Raw genomic sequence first — 6,397 nt, 5'->3', positions numbered from 1 at the left:
GGTTCCGGATGAGTGACTGCAGATGGAACAAAACGGAGGTAAGTACAAAACAAGCAAACAAGGTGCAAAACAACAAAACTAACGCTATATGCTCTAAGGCAGATCCACCGATAAACATACTGTTCATGGCTAACGATCCGGCAGGGAATGGATGTTAGGAAAGAGCCTAAGAAGGGTGATGATCAGGACCAGGTGTGAAGATTGCTGATGGGATGCAGGTGCGGAAATCAAGAGAGCTCCCGCCTAGCAACGTTGCCCGGCAACCAGGCAGGGAGCGTTCCAGAACCCTCGGGAAACTGGAGATCCCGAGCAGAAAAACTAGTACACAGACAGGAACCGACTCAGACTGCAGGGATCGTTACACCCCCCTTCGTCTCCAAATCTTCATCGCTTTCTTCATCAGAACTCGAATCTCTTGTCCCCTTCTTCGTTCAACTTTCATCAGAGATCAAATCTCGTGTATCCTTCTTCGTTTCTCTCTTGCCAACTTCCTTCTGATCACAGAGTCATATCCACCCATGCATGACCTCTCTCAATCACTCTCATCTTCATCATCCTCATCTTCTTTAAGTTCCCAGACATCTCGGTTTTTCTTCCTTCTGGAGTTTTGATTCATCTTCATCGTCGTTTCTGCTTGTATTCGTCTTCATCTCTGATGCCATAATCACCCTGCTGGATGATCACTGAAAGCTTCCTTCTCATAAGGTGGGTGTCTTTCTTCTGAATCCGTATGTGAGAAAGGTGTACTAACATCTGCCATTAGTCTCTCCTAACACTACCTTAGTTAAAGAATTACTATTTTAGTCAATTTTCCCCTATATCAACCCTTTTATATTTATTCATTATGAATTAGCTTATTTTAGACTGTATAGCCTAAGGCTTCCCCCCTTAAATTATTAATATAAACCTAACAAATCCATTAAAAATCCTGAATAATTAAACCCAATTTTTATTCCTATGTCACCAATATCAATTAGTGTTGGCTATCTTACCACAACCCATCAACTGCCAGTAAATGCAAGTTAGTCATCTTCAGACTAAAATACCCATAAACAAAGCCTGTAACCCCTTGCTCTATAACCCATAATTATCATAAATTTACAGAAGAATGTCAGTCTTTGATTCCCAACACATCTGTAATCAAACCCCAGTGATACACAGAGCTTCCAAAATGCAATTTTTAATGAAATAGTATTTGCCAAGCCTATGTAAAATTGTCATAACATCACATATCTTGTTAGGATGATTTTGTGTACTAGCCTGATCTGATCCTCTCGTCTGCCTCGTCACACCTTGTCACGTGACGCACACGTCAGCCCCTTCTCTCTCTCCCTCCTCTCGTTCCATGTTCCTCTCATATTTAAAAAAAACATAGAAACACACAAGATTTCAGCAGTTAATGCAATCACTGAGTATTTCCAACCATTCAATATTCGTTCGTTCTACATTATTCACTCTAAGACTAAACTCAGAACTAAATAGATCGCTCAAAAACATTTATTTTTATTTTTATTCGTTATTTAATTATTTAATTCAATTTATTATACTTCGCCAACATATATTTAATGTATAAATTCAATAGGTCACAAAACAAGTTTCATCTTTAACCAACCACCGTTTAAACTAGAATATTCCTGTTAAAATTTCTCCTCTGTCGGTCTATTTCACCCCTGCAGGGTAACGCCAAATGGGACCTATGACCTGTACCCCACCATTTTGTTTTGTAGGCTTAGCCCAACCTCATGTCGTAGTTTTTAGCCCCGTAAAATCAACACGTGTCCTAATCTCGTGTCATAAACTCCCCCTTTCTGTAGGGTAGTATCGCAAAATTAAACGCATGCGCACAACCATTCAAAAATCCCTTCTCACCGTGGAAGGAAGATTTTCTATTCTCTCTCCCCAAACAGACAGAATAACACTCCAGCTGTAACTCCCATTTCCCCCTTATAGTCAAACAACATTTAACAGCGCTCACAAAACATATAACCTGACTTACACACAGAGACAAATTTAAGAGACTTTAATCCATCGCAATGGAATCTCTAAGGATACGTTAGCATGCAGCACGCAACACAATTAGCATTTACCTCAGCCACCATGTAGAATGTAGCATGATTCACACTTTAGCATTAAAAAAAATTAGCCTTAGCAACGATGTACCACGTGGCCCAAAACAATCCAGCATTAGCGTTAGCCTCTAGCTAACTGCGGCCTATTACACAAATAAATATCCTGCACCGTGGCCAAATCATTGTCCATTATTATCAATATCTCCGCCTAACTTTATGCTGCCGTAAGTTCTGGATAATCATAGAGAGGTTACCCCATGCATTATAGTTCGTCAACCATACGATGAGTATATAACATGCATATAATCCGTCCAGCTTATAATTCCCAGAATTAACCTTACACCACCGAACGCGTTGCAAGGATTTTATGGCCCATTCATAAAGAATCGCCTCGCATCGAGGTCTTTACCAGATTCACGGTGCCCTAAATATGCACATATCGGCCTTCTCTAAATTATCATTGTCTATCGTTGCCAATGAAATATAACCTTATCACTCTAAATTATCATTGTCTATCGTTACCAATGAAATAACATTTTAGCAGACTCCAGTCGACCGCAATAATGCCACCGAGGCCAGGTCATAATGGAACATCTCTCCAGTGTACACAAGTCATATCCAATCTAACAAACTCCGAAGCGGTAAGAACACTCACCCTTTTTCGGCCATGCTTCAGAGAGAGTTAGCCTGGCGATTGACTGAAACAAGGAAGAGACGCAAACCCAGCCCCACGTTGGGCGCCATTATGTCATATCTGATGAATGGTGGTCATTATTGCTGTCAACAAAGAATCCGTTATGCTGTATCGTGTTAGAGGCTTTTATTAAAATCACGAGGTTTACAGCATAAATACAGACCCGCGGTGTCCAGAGAACGGCTCCCCGATTGCCATGGCCGTTCTGACGTCTTCCTCGCCTAACCCCCTTATTTATAAACAATGCAAAAAGAGGGGTGGCTCCCTCTTCTGGCCAATCACCAGTTTACAACACACTTCCTGTCTATTATGTGACATTATACTACACATTGCCTTTTGATACTAACATAACCAACATTCCATTTCTTCATGAAAAACATTTAACAAAGGCATAATCTTCAGATACGATACTACCTCAAATCCCTATCCTAATTAGTTAATTTTACATAGTGAGATGTTTAACCTCTTTAGGCTGAACACAGATAAAAGTTTTTCCACTATTCACCTCTCCTAGTCCTTTGTTTTTACTTCAATTGTTAGATATTTTCTCTTCTTCTCTAATCGGTGCTATCAGCTGACACCCCCCTTCGTATCTTCTAGGCTCTAGAATCCTTGCTCCGGACCCCTGTAGGGGTTCACCGGTCCTCCAGATGATCTTGACTGGCCCCTGTATCTTCCTCTGAAATTCCCTCTGATGTTTCCTCCTGACTTATTGCACTCACAGGTAAAGTGACAACCTGTCCATAATTATAACACTCTTCTGAAAGTTGCTGGAAGTGTGGCTGAAATCTTCCTCCTCCTTCTAAGCCTTCTCGTCCTCTTCCTCTCCAATTCTGTGTCTGTCCAGAAACTGGCTGTGGATATGAAACACCTGGTACCGCCCTTGGTGGCTGGTACAATTGCATTTGACCTTGTTCAGTTGAAGCTGGAACATGGAGTCCGACAGTGAAAGTGATAAGGATTGTAATGGAAGTATATATCCAGGCTTGGGGTCGATGAGGAGATGGAAGGAAGTAGGTTACAAGTTTGAATCCGATGAAGCTAGCAACAATGAGGGAGACAGTGTGTCGAGGAAGATTGGTGTCGAGTACATCAGAATGAGCTGTACTCCAGTAGCTCTGGAGATGAACTGGAAGAGAATGAGGATGAATTACCTGAGGTGGCAGGTGTAGTGAAGGTCTCGGAGCCCGAGCCTTGCCCCGATGGTCATGATAAAGATGATTCTGGTACAGTAGGAGTGACATTTTTGGAGAAAGTGAACCGCTGCCTTTTGGCTGACGTGGTTTCAGGTTGGGTGAAAAAGGACTTGGGTACTGTTGAATCAGTGAAGGTAACCCGAAGTGGACTTGTGAATTTTTTGTGTGTTTCTTCCTCCCAGAGGCACTCGGCGCTTTGCGCCACGCGAAAGGGGAAAATACCTGTTACTTGCTTTGCTCTCAGGATCAGGGCGCCATTGAAAGCAGTGATTACTGAGGTAGCGGTAAGGGTGGAGGTGTATCAACTGAAGCTGAAGATTCACAGTGTCTGAGACACCCGCCGTTTGGTGCGACGCAGACCCGGTGGCGAGCGTGCTGAAACAGAAGAGTCACTCTCTGTCCTTTTGAGTTATGATGCTGAGTCGTTACCCGACAAAGTAATGTTAGGATATATCAGTTATAAGAGCTTTTGTGCCAAATCCACTATTGTGTTTCAGGTGCCAAGCTTATGGTCATGTTGCAGCAGTGTGTAGGAGGGAGATTACAAGGTGTACGAAGTGTGCAGGAGAGCACAGGACAAAGGAATGTGTAGTATCAGTGAAAGAAGCGGTATGTGTTAACTGCAGCGGTGCCCATGTCCCTGCTGATCAGAAGCGGTCCGGTGCGAGAGGCAGGTTTAGGTTGCCAGGGTCAGAGTTGTACAGAAGGGGTCGTATGTTGAGGCAGTGAAGAAAGTAGAGGAAGATGGGTCAAGAGAGACATCAGGGATTGTAACATACTCTGTTTCACGGTAACATGGTTCTCTCAGGATACACTGTCCCTGTCCATACAGCCATCTGGGTTCTCAGTACATCGCGCTGACAGGAATAAACATCTCTCCGGGAAGAAGAAGGGTGGGGGGGTATGTTTCATGATTAACAACTCATGGTGTAATTGTAACAACATACAGGAACTCAAGTCATTTGTTCACCTGACCTAGAATTCCTAAAAATCAAATGCCGACCGTATTATCTCCCAAGAGAATTCTCTTCGGTTATTGTTACAGCCGTGTATATCCCCCCTCAAGCCGATACCACGATGACCCTCAATGAACTTCACTGGACTTTATGCAAACTGGAAACCATATATCCTGAGGCTGCATTTATTGTAGCTGGGGATTTTATCAAAGCAAATTTGAGAAAAAGGCTCCCTAAATTCTATCAGCATTTTGACCGTAGCACTCGCGCTGGAAAAACACTGGACCATTGTTACACTAATGTGCTTTGTCGGCATACATATCCCAGTCTTCTGTCCCCACATGCTTCAAGACGGCCACCGTTGTTCCTGTATCCAAGAATGCAAAGGTAACTGAACTAAATGACTATCGCCCCGTAGCACTCTCTTCTGTCATCATGAAGTGCTTTGAGAGGTTAGTCAAGGATCATATCACCTCCATCTTACCTGTCACCCTAGACCTACTTCAATTTGCTTACCGTCCCAATAGGTCCACAGACGATGCAATCGCCATCACACTGCACACTGCCCTATCCCATCTGGACAAGAAGAATAACTATGTAAGAATGCTGTTCATTGACTATAGCTCAGCATTCAACACCATAGTACCCTCCAAGCTCATCATTAAGCTTGAGGCCCTGGGTCTCAACCCCGCCCTGTGCAATTGGGTTCTGGACTTCCTGACGGTCCGCCCCCAGGAGGTGAATGTAGGAAACAACATCTCCACTTCGCTGATCCTCAACACTGGGGCCCCACAAGGGTGTGTGCTTAGCCCCCTCCTGTACTCCCTGTTCACCCATGACTGCGTAGCCATGCACGCCTCCAACTCAATCATCAAGTTTGCAGACGACACAACAGTAGTAGGCTTGATTACCAACAATGATGAGACAGCCTACAGGGAGGAGGTGAGGGCTCACGGAGTGTGGTGTCAGGAAAATAACCTCTCACTCAACGTCAACAAAACAAAGGAGATGATCGTGGACTTCAGGAAACAGCAGAGGGTGTACCCCCCTATCCACATCGACGGGACAGCAGTGGAGAAGGTGAAACGTTTTAAGTTCCTCGGCGTACATGCTGACAGTGTGGTGAAGAATGTGCAACAGCATCTCTTCAACCTCAGGAGGCTGAAGAAATTTGGCATGTCACCTAAAACCCTCACAAACTTTTACAGATGCACAATTGAGAGCATCATGTCGGGCTTTATCACCGCCTGGTACGGCAACTGCACCGCCCACAACCGCAGGGCTCTCCAGAGGGTGGTGTGGTCTGTACAAAGTATCACCAGGGGCAAACTACCTGCCCTCCAGGACACCTATAGCACCCGATGTCACAGGAATGCAAAAAAGATAATCAAGGGCAACTACCACCCGAGCCACTGCCTGTTCACCCCGCTATCATCCAGAAGGTGAGGTCAGTACAGGTGCATCAAAGCTGGGACCGAGACT

The sequence above is a fragment of the Coregonus lavaretus genome (genome assembly GCF_964263955.1).
Source record: "Coregonus lavaretus genome assembly, chromosome: 32".
NCBI lineage: Eukaryota > Metazoa > Chordata > Actinopteri > Salmoniformes > Salmonidae > Coregonus > Coregonus lavaretus.
This window is presented reverse-complemented; position numbering follows the sequence as displayed.